Source organism: Cavia porcellus, unplaced genomic scaffold, assembly GCF_034190915.1.
Source record: "Cavia porcellus strain 051 isolate PalLab524CR breed Dunkin Hartley unplaced genomic scaffold, mCavPor4.1 scaffold_18, whole genome shotgun sequence".
Lineage (NCBI taxonomy): Eukaryota > Metazoa > Chordata > Mammalia > Rodentia > Caviidae > Cavia > Cavia porcellus.
Window position 1 is genome coordinate 53,681,992 of NW_026947501.1, and position 11,579 is coordinate 53,693,570.

General features: G+C 48.5%; 2 pseudogenes; both read left to right on the forward strand.

Moving 5' to 3' along the window:
• Positions 1 to 5,448: 5,448 nt before the first annotated feature.
• LOC106028021 (nucleolin-like) lies at positions 5,449 to 7,350 on the forward strand (annotated as a pseudogene).
• On the forward strand, positions 6,242 to 7,350 carry LOC111757309 (nucleolin-like; annotated as a pseudogene).
• Positions 7,351 to 11,579: the final 4,229 nt, after the last annotated feature.

Genomic DNA, 11,579 nt, shown 5'->3' on the forward strand with positions numbered 1-11,579 from the left:
TGGAACTTGACTCCCCTAAAACTTAATAACCTGTGGTAGACCAGAAGCCCTATGGATAGCAGCACTGATGAACACCGAGTTTGTACATGCAACACAGATGGTGAAAACCCACAAGAACTACAAGAAGTCGCTCTTCTGCGGTACACCCTTTCCTGGAGAGACCCTGCTCACTAGAGACCAGAGTCCCAGGGCGTTTCAGGCAGATACAACCCCGGGGTTGCCTGCATGGCAACAGCAGGTGGCAGCAGAGTCACGACTTGAGTTTTTGCAGCTGCAATTAAATACTACGTTGTCCCTTTTGCTTTGTTACATTTCTGTTCACTGTGCAGTGTTGCATGTGTACTGCGTGCATGGAGGTTTTGATAAATTTTAACTTTATAACTTGTGTATCTTACAGCGGTAAATATGATATATTAGTTACTTTTTACTCTTGCTGATACAAAATACCTGATGCCCAAAGTTGGGAAAGGAAAGGTTTGTTTCTTACCGTTTTTGGAGATTTCAGTCCATACTCAGTTGGCTCCAAGGCAAGGTGGCGTGGCAGGGCCGCAGTTCAGGGCTGCTGCAAACTGCAAGCAGAAACCAGCAAGCAAGAGAGAGACACCTTCTTCCTGCCATTACATTGTCTGCTGGCTCCACCCCTACGTGGGTGTAGTACTGACACCATCAATCCAAGCACTAGACAATGAACCAATCACAAATGCATGTGCAAATGCATGTGGCCTGGGGGCTACCAACATAAACCATGACATATGACTATATATTTTTATACATTCATAATATCTCTCAGTTTTCAGTGTTCCTGGGCCACGGATTTCATCTGTGGGTAATTCAAATTGTCCCTAGTTCTAACACACAGCCATGCAACACGTGCAGACCTGTACAGCCTAGATGCATACGCAGGGGCCCGGGGTGCTAAACCGGTACTGAGACGGGAGTACTCAAGACAGTGTCTCTGTCTTCTCTTGTTGGTGTGTCTGGGTGGGAACAGTGTGACGCTGTCCTTCCACAAAGGTGGACTCTCTGTCCCCTGGGAAGAGGGACAGCTGTGCTCTCAATGTCCCTGGGATATGCACACCATCTGGGTCTCTCTTTGGTCCAGAGACCACCTCCAGCCATTGGGCAATGGAGTTTCTATTTTGAGCAGCTGTGTGCTCAGTTAAGATTCGAGGTAATTTTGGTGGAAGGAAGGGGACAGTAGGAATGGGGACAACTGGCGGGCTTTGCCAAGTAACAGAAGTTTCACTTCAAAAGATTAATGGTTTCAGTTGTAAGCAGCAAAGATGCCACCAGTGTCAGCAAATCACCTAGTAGATATTCTAGCATCTTCAGCTGGGGGTGATGGTGTAATCCTGTAATCCCAGCATTTGGGAAGCCGAGGCAGGAGGATCCTGTAAGTTTGAGACCAGCCTGGGCTACAAAGTGAGCTCAAGTCCAGCCTGGTGAGACTGTCTTGAAAAGATAAAAAATAAAAACCTAGAATCTTACTCGGCGCCCAAATCAAGCCAGTTGCTATGCAATTCTGGGTTCACCCCATCTTTGAGAGCCCTAAGAGCCCTGATCCATGGCTGCCTTCTGTTCCTCAGGACCAAGCCTTGCGTGGGAGTTGGACTCTCAGGCCTCTTCATTTTTGCCTTGTTTCTGGCTCCCCTTTGTGTGTCACTCGTGTTTGTATCTGTTTCTCCTTTGTCCTGCTTCTGCTTTTTGAACATCACCTGCCCCATGTTTCTCTCGCTTGCTTTGACCACTCTTTCTCAGGGCACACACATCATTAGCACAGTGCCCATATGCTCTCGGTTCCCATCTGGAGCAGCTGTGGCTGCTGGGGGCACCTGGGGTGCAGTTCCACAGCTGGAGCTCAGGACTCATCTGAAAAGTAGGAGTGATGTGGGAGCACAGAGCACAAATATTTGGGACTTCATGGTTTAATGTCCTCTGTTAAAATGTCACCATCTTCCCTTCCCATCAGAAGAGACAGATGTGGCAAAGTGTGCAGAAGCTTTGGGATAGGTTGGGGTGCTCTGAAACCCATCTTGGCAGAGAGCAGCTTTGATCGGTCTCAGCTTCCCCAGCTCCCTAGCAAAAGATACATTTATGGTTCAAATGCTTCAAGAAACGGGCCAGAATCATGAGCCAGACCTTGATGGCTAGTTCAGGGTTAGCTTTGCTGTAAGTCAATAAAATACATGGGAGTCCAGTGTCGTGGGGCCTGGGGTGATGGTGTAGTTGGGGGGCATCTGCTTGGCCATGTTTCCCGTTACCTCCCCGAAGCTCATCAGTGAGCGCCTGGATGGCCAGATGGGCTTTCCCCTGGACTGGGGGCCGTTCAGCATGTGGGTACCAGTGTGTGTTTCAGGTTGCGTCTCTAACGGGGATTGCAGGTGCTATTTGAACAAGTGCTGTTCTAACGGGAGTTACTGCAGCATTGAGGGCTCCAGTTCTCATCTATGAGGTTCTGAGGCTTAGGCTTTGCCTGCGTCACACAGTGCTTCCCTGGTCTACCTGGGTCCAGCACCTTGATCCTCTGGGATCCAATCTGTTTTCTGTTCCACTGCAATTTCTCGACATCTTTGAAGTTCACAATGTGCGTCCTGAAAAATGCTTCTAATTACTCTAAAGGCCTCCTGAGAGGTGTGTTAGGTACTAATTAGCTGCTGCTGACAAAGCACTAGAGACCGAGGGGCTTAAATGGCAGAAATTTGCCATTTCCCATGCAGCATGGAGGACAGAGTTCTGAGATCAAAGAGTGGGACCTGGTGGTTTACTCGGAGGACAGAGAAGAATATTCCAGGCTCCTCTCCAGCTTCTCCTGGTTGTTGGCAGTATTTGGTAAGCTTTGGCTCCAGAAGCGTTATCTGGTCTCTGCTTTTATGGCCCCTGTGTATGTGTCTTGTCCAAATTCAGCTTTTTATATGGACATGAGTCTTCCAGGATGACTGTCTTATTTCGTTTTTTTGTCTTTTTTGAGACAGGGTCTCGCTATGCACTTCAGGCTGGCCTTGAGCTTACTTTGTAGCCCAAGCTGGTCTCGAACTCGCAATGATCCTCCACCTCAGCCTCCCGAGTGCTGGGATTACAGGCGTGAGCCACCACGCCCGGCTATGTGTCTTAGGTCTTATGACAGTCTCTAAATGAGATCACATTTTAGGATACTGGGGGTTAGAGCTTCAACATATGGGTTTATTGGGAATACAGTTCAACCCATGGAATGGGAAGATCTGTAGAAAACCTAATTTGGGAAAAACACTTTTCAAAATAAATGTCTGGAGGCTGCTCTGCCAACCCGAGTCATGAAAGACTGCCCACCGGCCACCTGGCCTGCAGCTCCAGTGTGGAGCAGCAGAGGGCAGTGCCGTGCCACAGCTGGGCCGCCTCCCCTCCCAGGCTGCTGACAACACAGGTTCCCGTGGGTCTGGGGCCTCCGGTAGTGCCCTGCGTGTGAATTAGTGCGAGGAAGCGGGTTAGACAGCCGCAGCCTGAGTGGGTGGAGAGGATGTTAGTAAAGAGGGTTTGTCCCTTTGGGCAATTGGGACATTCACGGGCTCCCGAAAGGTGATCAGGGTATATTTATGGGGGACAGACAGACAGACAGATGGAGATAACAAGGCATAGCTTCGATCTATCTTCCTGCCTCTGGTGGCAGCAGAATGTCCAGTGGAGGTGGCTCATCTGGATCTGGCTGTACTGGTGGTCAGAGACAGGAGCCAGCCATGCCCATCCTCCTGGCGTGGCAGTGCCCATCCGCTGCATTTCAGTGCCTTGGACAGGACACGCAGGGAGGGACCAGTCAGCAGGGGTTGCCTGAGCACCTGCAGGTACTTGATGGACTTCAAAAGGACAAAGCAGCAGGGAGATGATATTGAAAGAAACTGAGTCACACAGCTCGGCACCCTTGACTGGTGGGGCCTCACCATGGCCAGCTGGTGTGGCAGTGGCCGTGTTCACAGGCCGGCGAGCCACTGCCAGCACGTCCACCCCAGCTCTGACCCCTGCGAGCTCCCTGCCTCCCCAGCCTTTGTTTTCCCCAGTGATGATTCGGTGATTCCCATGCATTTCTGCATTGATAAGACGCAAAAATGTACAGAAAAGCTGGATACGGGGTCATTCCCCTCATCCCAGCCTGAGGCAGGAGGATCACAAGTTCAAGTCTAGCCTGGGCAATTTAGCAATTTAGGTCTTGCCTTAAAATAAAAATATTAAAAAGGGTCTGGGGATGTAGTTCCCTGGGAAGTCCCTGAATTCAATTCCCAGTACTCAAAAAATAAATAGAAAAGGAAAGAAACGTTTCATCCATACAACTAGAGAATCAATGTGGTTTTTTCCTATACTCGTATCTATCTGTACACATCTCTTTTTCCTTGTAGCTTTATCCAGAGATTCATATATATATATATATATCTTCTTTTTGTTTGTTTTTTGAAACACTTCAGGTTGGCCTTGAACTCAGTCTGCTTGAACTCACAGCGATTTTCCTGCCTCAGCCTTCAGAGCGCTGGGAGTACAGGTGTGGGCCATTGGGATTGACCTTTGTTTTAGCGGTGACTGCCCTGGGCAGTTGACACAGGCATTAGAACCGGGGTCTCCCTCCTTCCCCCTCCCCCAGGTCCTCGAGCTAATCACACCACGGTGGTTCAGCGCTTCCACTGTGACTCACAGGCTAGACAGACACCAGGACTCCTGCCTTGTGCAATGCTTTGTTTTTCTAGAACAGTCCTTGGCTTCTTACTTGTTTAGTTTGTCGTCTTGCAACTAATCCAACCCCACCCTCTTGGCCACTTGGAATCTCCATTCTTTAGGGGCAGCAGGTGTGACGGTCCCACCTGCTGAGGACCTCTGAGCAAATGGTGGCCCCTTCCTTCCACCTGGGGCTCCTTCTTGGCCCTTCCATGCTCCCTGGGTCCCCTCTCTTGCTCTTTCTTGGTGTGTTTTCTCATCGATTGCTCAGGAAGAAAGGGATTACCAAGGCCCCACTTGTGAGCATAGTTCAGCTGCATACAGAAGTAGCAGGTGCAGAGTCTCTAGCTGCAGCTGGCTCCCAGGTGCATGCACTCCTGCACCCCTCGTCCCTGAGGCTGCCATCAATGGCACTTAGGTTCCCCTAGGGTCACCTGCACACCGCCTGCTAAACTGCCACCATAAACTGCCATAAACCACTCATGATGAAGCTCCACAGGCTGGCAAAAACCAACATGATTCCAAGAACATGGCACCTCCCTGAAGGAGGCAGAAGAAGGTAGTGACAATGAGGAGATGCCAGAGTGACAGCAGTAGAGGAAGCTGCCATCCCTCTGAAAAGAGGCAAGAAGGGTGTCACCACCTCAGCAAAAAGAATAGTGGTTTCTCCAACTAAAAAGGTAACAATTGCCACACCTGCCAAGAGAGCAGCTGTCACCTCAGGCCAAAACCAAGGTGGCAGCCACAGCAGCCAAGAGAACGGTGACATCTGCCATGGCGGTCACATCACCTGGCAAGCAGGGAGCCGTGCTGGGCCAACCTGCGACAGCAGCCATAGGCAGGAGGGCAAAGAACAGCAAAAAGGAGGAGGAGGAAGGCAGAGCTGAGGGAGAAGCTGTGGAGAGCGCGCTACCCAGAGGAGGCGGGGAAAGCTCCTGCTAAGCCGCTCTTGGAAACGCCGAGAAGGTGGCTGAGGAGGGGGATGAAGATGAGGGTGAGGAGGAAGATGATGGCCATGAGGAAGAGGAGGAAAAGCCCGTCAGAGAAGCAAAGAGGGAAATGACCAAACAGGAGGCGGCTCCTGAAGCCCACAGAGGGAACGTGGCAGGCCCAGAGCCAGCCGTGGCCTCCCATCTCTGCTGGAAATCCGCACGCTAGCAGATCTGCTCCTGAATTAAAAGCTGGGATCAGCGAGGTCTTTACTGAGATGATCTCACTGCTGTGGATGTCAGGATTGGTACAATTCAGAAGTTTGGCTGTGTGGACTTGGAGTCTACCAGAGAGTTAGAAAAGGCCTTGCAACTCACTGGTTTAAAAGTCTTCGGCAGGGAATTTAAACTAGAGAAACTCAAAGGAAAAAACAAGAAAAATGGAAATCCAGGAATACTTTTGGCCAAACGTCTCCCCTCCAAAGTCACTTAGGGTGAACTAAAAGAAGTGTTTGAAGACGCCACAGAGATCAGACCAGGCGGCAAGGATGGGATGCGGACAGCGATGGCTTATATTGAATTTAACACGAGAGCCAGGGCAGGGGAAACCTTTGAAGAAAAGTAGGGAGCAGTGTTTAATGGGAAAGCTCAACGTCAAGACTTCAGTGGTGGAGAGATTAGCAGACGGAAGGGACTGCAGGAAGGTGCCGAGAAGGTGACCTGTGTCAGTGTGGCCCCGCACCAGCAGGACCAAATCTAAGCGTGAGCGTTCACAGAACTCACTTCAGGTGAAGACGCGAAAGACGCTTCAAACCCCAGCAATTAAAGGGAAAGTGAGGGCAGAAGGGTCACACTGCAGGTGCCGAGACCCAGGAGAAGCCAGTCACCCCAAACCTTGTCGGGGGCGCTGTCTGAGGAAGCCACCAGAGACCTAAAGGAATCATTTGGCAGCTCTGTGGGAACACAGAGAGCCCCTGAGTGGGAAACCAGCTCCTCTGAGGGCCTTGGCTTTGTACACTTCAAAAGTGAGGAAGACCCCAGAGCCACCAAGAGACCATGGAACATGGTGAAATCCGTGGAAACAAAGTCATCTCAGGCTGGACCCAGCGTGAGGAGAAAGGGGGCTTCTGGGGCCAAGATGGCGGCCAAGGTGGCTGAGGTGGATTTGGAGGCAGAGGCTGGGAGCACTGAAGGGTGAGGCGGCTTCTGAGGTGGCAGGGAAGGAGGAGACCATGAGCCACGAGGAAAGGAGACAGCGTTCGAATAGTCCCTTGTGTCCCTGTTCCACTGGAAGGAAAGGACTAGGGTGTTACTGTTACCTGTGGATGGCAGGGCCTTCTGAGGATATTCCAAGGCCGTGCGCGGCCTGTGGTCTCCTTGGGAGGCGGAGAGCTGAGGTTTCAGGAGGGTAGACCCAGTGTACCCTGCTGGTTTTCACGGAAAGGTCATAAACTTTTTAAAGAGCTGAGTGATAGAGCAACCCCTGGTCTATAAGTTTTGAATTTATATCGTTTCATCCATTGTACAAAACTATTTTTTCCCATAGGTGTGTGTGTGTGTGTGTGTGTGTGTGTGTGTGTGTGGTGTGTTGGGGGGGTGTAAGGAAAAGCAGAATATTTTATGATTTTTGTGTCAGTGATTTTAGAACAAATTAAGTCCAAGACTCTGATTCCAGGCTTGAAAGAAAGAGAAACAGCGAGAGCGAGAGCGAGAGCGAGAGCGAGAGCGAGAGAGAGAGAGAGAGAGAGAGAGAGAGAGAGAAAAGAAAAGAAAAGAAAAGAAAAGAAAAGAAAAAGAAAAAGCAGCTGGAAATTGTTTTCCTTTAGAATTTTGGGGAAGTTAAAACAAGCTCCAGGGGCTGGGGATTTAGCTCAGCAGCATAAGTACCTGCCTTGCAAGCAGGTGGTCGTGAGTTCAATCCCCCATACCGATAAAAAAAAAAAAAAAAAAAAGCTCTGTGGTGTTCACCAAGGGACCCAGTACTCATGAGGCTGAGTCAGGAGGGTTGCTTGAGCCCAGCCTGGGCAACAACATCAAGACTCTGTCCTAAAAATTTTTTTAAAAATCTGAAAGAAGTTCTGATTCCTGACCTTCTGTCCCACCTGCCAGCCCTGAGATTGTAGGATGTCTTTGTTTCCAATATTTTGCCTGAGTGGCTGTCAGTCTTTCTTTTTGGCAGAGGGTTGGGCCCTCATTTATGAGTTCACATGTCTCACTTCTGGATGGTTTTCTTGAACTTTTTTTGGTGAGTTCAGCCTGATGTTTTTCTGCTCTGCTTTCTGGGAGTTTCTTTCATCTTTATCTTCCAGCCTTTACACTGATTTTTCAGTTTCTGTTTTGTAATTTTTAATACCAGCAGATCTGTTTCCTGGGTGTTTCCTCACTGTGATAATGGTTATTAATTTTCGGGTGCATGATCTTTCCTCTTGAAAGATGCTCATAATTTCCATTAATGTTCTCTCCTTCCTGTGCGTGTCTCTTCCCGGTTGCTCGCTCCTGTGAGGTACCTGGGGCCTCCCTGGGATGCCTGGGGTAAGCAGCAGCAGCAGCAGCAGCGACAACTTCCTGCAGGGTGGCCGGGAAGTCGCGGAGGCCCCAGCCTACTCTTGCGCCACCCCTCCCTTCCCCGCCCCCCACGCCTCTCAGCCCTTGGGCCGTCTCTGCTGCTGCCTGGGTCCTTCCCGATATCCAGAGCTCTTTCCTGGTCTGCTCTTCTCCTCCTGATCAGGGTTCTGCCCTCATAGTTGCTCCCTTGCCTGAAGAGGATTCAGGAGCCAGTGAAAGTGACCAGGCAGGGCTGGGGACGCAGCTCAGGGGTGGAGTGCTTGCCTGGCACGAACTCGACCTTGGCTTCCATCCTCGGCACCATGAGAAAAAGACACGTAACCGGGTGCTTTCAGTCTGTTCACCTAGGTTCTCGCCTTTATGTTTAAGTGGTTTATACCTTTAGCCTTATTAAGATGTCGTCGGAGTGTAATAAACTACACGTACTTAAGACACATGGTCTAATGCAGACCGGATGCGTGCATACCCATGATGCCATTCTCTCAGTTGAGACAGCACTTAGCTGGATGTGCTGGTGCACATCTATAATCCCAGCTGTTTGGGAGTCTGAGGCAGGAGGATTGAAAGCTCAAGCCCACGGTTGGCCACTTAGTAAGGCCCTGTCTCAAAATAAAAAATGGCCTGAAGACGTAGCTCAGTGTGAAGGCCCTGGGTTTAATCTCCAGTACTGAATAAATAAAGAGATAGGTAGGTAGAGCATATTTTATTACCCACGACAAGGGCCAGGATATAGCCTAGAGGCACGCTGCCTGCCTGGCAAATGCAAGGTCCTGAGTTCCATTCCTGATACCAAAAAAAAATCATTACCCACAACAGCTCCTTGTGCGTGTCTCTCTGTGCCTGTTCCTACCCAGCCCCTGGTCTGTTTTCTGCCACCAGAGAACCTGCATTTTATTTTATTTATTTTCTTTTTACCTGCATTTTCTAGAATTTTTATATAAATGGAATCTGACAGGGTGTGCCATCACCTTGTTTTTTTGAGACACAGTCTCACTCTGTAGCCCAGCCTGGCCTTGAACTTTCGGGAATCCTCCTGAACCAGCCTCCTGAAGGCTGAGATTACGGTGTGTGCCACCACGCCAGATTTGTCTCTTTTTAAATCGCTTCTTTTCACTCAGCATCACTGGGTTGTGATTCGCACATGCTGGCTTTTCAGCGGCCCCTTCCTCTCTAGTGGGGGCTGGCTCCCGGAGCCGTGTACCACAGTGCATTTGTGTGTGCACCTGGTGGGGGACAGTTGGATTGGTTACCAGTGGGGGGCTTTTGCAAAGACATCTGCTCTACACATGTCTGTGTGGCTTCCTGCGACATAAATTTTGGGGTTTTGGGTAAATACCTAGGGATAAATGGCAGGTTTTTTCCTCTTGTTTGTTTTTGAGACAGGGTCTAGTTGTGTAGTTCAGGCTGGCCTTAAACTCACTATATATCCCAGGCTAGCCTTGAACTCATGGAAATCCTCCTGTCTCAGCTTCCCGAGTGCTGGAATTACAGGCATGGGCCACCACCCATAAACCTTTCTCAGGAGAAATCGCTGGGTTGTATGGTAGAAGACTGTGGAAGCATTTTTAAGAGTCTGCCAAACGACCTTTTAAAGTACTAGAGCCTTTTATGTCCCTGAAAGTGACATAAGTGAGTTCCAGTCCCTCCTTACGGTCAATGTCCTCATTGTGGCTTGGGCGAGCATCTCTCTAGTGACTGATGACGCTTAGGGTATTGTTATGTGTTTACTGGCATTCATAAATCTTCTTGAAGCATCATTTGAAATTTCTTGCTTTTTTTAAAAAGGAAAAATGATTTATTCTCAATTTGCCTAAATTGAGATGGCTGCAGCTCCAGCCCATTTTTAATTTTGAGACAGTTTTGCCAAATTGCCCAGACTGGATTCAAACTTGTGATTCTCCTGCCTCAGCTTCCTAGAGTGCTGGGATTATAGCCACATATCTCCATGCCCTGTAGCATCTTACTTGTTTTTTATTAGGGTGCTTGTGCTTTACATTGTAGATATATTTCGACTTCATCTTATTTTTTGAAAAATTGAGGTATAATTCACATACCATAATATTCATCCGTAACTGATTTTTGAAGTATATATGCAACATTGTGCAATAGCCACCACTATTTCTTGCCAAAGCGTTTTCCTGACCTCTCCAAACCCCTGGAAGTGGTCGGTTCTTACAGAATGTTCTGGACACTTCCCATGGATGAGTCATATGATGTGACTGTCTTCTGTGACTGGAATATTTTTTGTGTGTGTACCAGGAATCAAACTCACGACCTTGCACTTACCAGGCAGGCACTGTGCCGCTAAGCCTTATTCCTGGCCTTGTGACTGGAATTTTTTTTTACTTAATGTAATGTTTTCAATATTTATCTCTGTTGTGGCCTATATGAGTACTTCTCCCTTTTTAGGGCCGAGTAGTACTCCCCATGACACATTTTATCCATTCATTACCAGTCATTAACTGCTGGACTTTCAGGTTATTTTCATTTCTTGACTATTATGAATACTATCATTATAAATATTCATATGCAACTGTTTATATGGACATGTTTACAAAACCCCCTTGATATAAGCAGGAGTGACTTGCTGGGTCATGTGGTTATTTGGTATTTAACTTGTTTATTTTTGAGACAGAGTCCCAGTGTGTAGGTCAGACCTTGAACTCATTCTGTAGCCCAAGCTGGCTTTGAATTCGCAGTGGTCCTCAGCCTCTCAAATGCTGCAATCACAGGCACGCACACCAGACCCAGCTTTCTGCTGTGTTGAACTTTCTGAGGACCCACCAAAGTGTTTTCCGTCTATACCATTTTACCAGCAGCTGACTTGGAGCAATTTATTTCTCCATATCCTCAATAACAGTCATTATTGTTTTCTTTCTTTTTTCCCCAGCTCTGTGTGAAGTAGCATCTCACTGTGGTTTTGACTTGCACTTTCCAGATGACTAATGATGTTGTCTTAGTTACTTTTCTTGTTGCTGAGACAAAGTACCTGACACCTAAAGTTAAAGGGGAGGTTTATTTTGGCTCACAGTTTGTGGAGGTTTCAGGCTGGTCAGCTGAAGCAGCAAGCCTTCCCTTCCCTTGTATTCCATCCCAGCTGCAAGCCTTTTTCCATGGGTGCCGCCCATGCCTAGATTGGAGCTTCCATTATTCACACCCTGTGCTATGATAAACCAACTTAGTTACCACATATGCTGAATCCCAGTACCACAGACCCTCATTCCGTATCGCACATCAATGGTCCAGCCACCTCTCCCCCCTTTCCATGAACACATGAGGTTTTGGGAGAACGTTTGGATATAAGGCATAACAGAGGTCAAGTACATTTTTGTGGTCTTATTGGCCATTTGTCTGTCTTCTTTGGAGCAATGTCTCTTCAAATCTTCAGCCCTTTTTTTGTTTTGTTTTGTT